This window comes from Mirounga leonina, unplaced genomic scaffold (assembly GCF_011800145.1).
Source record: "Mirounga leonina isolate KUSES-001 unplaced genomic scaffold, KU_Mleo_1.0 Mir_200, whole genome shotgun sequence".
NCBI classification, from domain to species: Eukaryota; Metazoa; Chordata; class Mammalia; order Carnivora; family Phocidae; genus Mirounga; species Mirounga leonina.
In genome coordinates this window covers 8,786,875-8,789,469 of record NW_023270503.1, presented here as the reverse complement: position 1 = coordinate 8,789,469, position 2,595 = coordinate 8,786,875, and positions in this window count along the sequence as shown.

Here is a 2,595-nt window from a genome sequence, read left to right as displayed (position 1 = left end):
CTTTCCTCACTTGGGGATCTCATTGCCCAAGGTGGCCTGAGCAGGTGTCGGGGGTTGGGGGCAGGTAAGCACACTTGCAGTGCCCTTGTGAAGGTGCTGACCTGGGGGATGGACTTTAGGGACACAGAGGTCATGAAAAGCAGGTGGGTAGAAACAGAGAAACATTTTACAACCTTTACTGAATCCTTGCTTTAAGGGAGAGTCTAGAGACAAACAGCAATTGCAGACTGGATAGATGAGGGGCTGTGAGTCCCCGCCATGAGCTCCAGGAAGGCTACATGGTGGTGGTGCCTTTAAGATGGGCATGCGGGTTGCAGGTTCTGAAGCTTGGGGGATTGTTTTGGTGGGGGAAGGGTGCATTTTGGAGCCGACTTGTAGCCACTGCAAATTTAAAGCCCTTGCACATCCCCTTGGGATTTTGTTAAAGTACCGATTCTGATCTCTGGTCTTGGGTGGGCCTGAGATCCTGCATTTCCAAACAGCTCCCAGGTGATGCTGATGATACTGGGCCAGGGTCCCACTAGAACAACCTTAAAAGGGCCAAGCGCGGGAAATGCTGGTCAGGTGTGGGGAACAACAAGCAGTTCATTCTCTCCAGACCACAGTTCTTATCTGGGGCTCTTAGCTAGGCTTCAAGAACCATCTGGAATTGTCTTCCACATTTATGTGATTGGGTATTTCTCTAGAGAGAGAGAGAGCATAGCTTCCATCAGATTAGCAATAGCATCCATGACCTCCAAATAATTAAGTACCACGGAACCCATCAAAAATAAAGAGTTCGGGTCTTCACCCCAGACCTGCCGAATCACAACCTATAATTTTACAATGTAAAGCTATATTTTTTTTCTAAGCTGTCCCTCCCACTCCTCCCAGCCTGTGTTTGGGCAACCCTGGGCTGAAGTGTAGGGTACACAAAGCAGGGGCTCTGCTGGTCAGGCTGGGTGGCCCTAACAGAATAAGGCACAGGTAGAAAAGAGGAACGAAACAAGAGGAGAAAGAGCGGGAGAAGGGGGAGGAAGAAGAGGCCCCCTGGACTCATGGAAAGAGCCCCAGGCGGTGCCAGAACACCAGGGCCGGAGGCCTGGCTCTGCCTCTGTCTGGCTTTGTGGCCTTGCACAAGTCACTTGACCTCTCTGGGCCTCTTCTGTAAAGTGTGATTAGTAAGACAGCTGTTTCCAACGTTGTCATGAGACTTGCGTGAAATAATAAGCCAAGGGTGCTTTGTAAGCACCGTGTAAAGAGCTGTGTCACTCTGAGGACCCAGGCCAACTACAGTGGGCAGGCAGCCTAGGGTGCCCATGCCTTGCCGGCCTGGCAGCAGATTGCGCGTGCCTCCACCTTCATGTCTGGCTGCGAAAGTCCATTGGGCATGCATATTATAATGCAGTGAGGTTTCGATTTCCTAAGCTCTTTCTCATCCCTGTTCTCTTGTCTGCCTGGACAGAGGGAGAGCCTTGGGAGGCTGACAAAAACCTGTTAGGGATTAGCAGCCGCAGAATCAAGTTTGGGCCTTGGCTTGTCACACAGCCGGCTGTCGCTGGAAGCTCATGTTCCCACAGGCCCCTGTCCACCCTCAAAGCCTGTGTGGCTCTCTCAGCCTCCCCCTCTGCTTCCAGAGCCCTCTGTACCCCATCCCACCTTGGGGCTCTGGCCTGTGCTGGATCCCAGCCCCCGAAGCCGTGTCTTTCATGCAGTAGGTTCTCCATAAATACCGTTTGAACCTATAACCGGTCCAGGAATCTCCAGTTGTTTCCCCAGATACCCGAACTGCTGAACGGTTTAGTATCAGCCAGGGAAATGAGTAGAGAAACAAGACTGTTGGTTTCCTGAGTTTCCCTCGGCTTCTATTTGGGCAAGAGGTAGTGGCAGGGTTGGGGGAGACAGCGAAGAGGCACTAGCCAAGAGTGATTTTCAGGGGCCACATGGATCTTTCTTTGGGGACGAACTGCTTCTCTCTTTTGGTTGCAAAATGCCGCATCCTGAAAAAGGAAACTTCCCTTGCCACAAAAAGCTCCTTCTTGGTTAATGGTTTCGTCTGGCACGCTGTTGCAGCCCCAGGTTGCAAAGCTTTGGCTCCATTCACAAGCTTCTTCTGCATTTACTGTAAATCAGAGCCCGAGAAGAGTCTGAACGAGCACGCGGACAGTATTTGCCTAGGGGAGGGAAGAAATTGAGGGGGACAGTTTCGCAAAGCACACACATTTTTTTCCCCAACTTAAATGCAAGGATTTAAAACAAAGCGTTACCCAATCATTCAACTTTGCAACTTATATATTGCTCAAAAATAGAGCCAAGGGAACGAGAGAAACTTTGCAGGCACATAGCTCTCCCGGGAGCTGTTGGTAACGGGGTGGGCAATGCAAGCAAGCAGGGGCCACACACAGTTACACGCAGGGACCCTAGCTTGTCTGTTCACTCCTGCATCCCCAGCATTAGTGCCTAGCACTGGGCACATCACCACCTATGGGATGAATGAATGAATTTGGGGAAAATCAGAGCTGTAGGTGCCATTGAGATTCCTCCCTGAAAATCCCTGCCTGGCTTAATTTAAACTGGGGAAAAGAAAGTTGCCCGGGATTTTGGTGCACTCCCAGT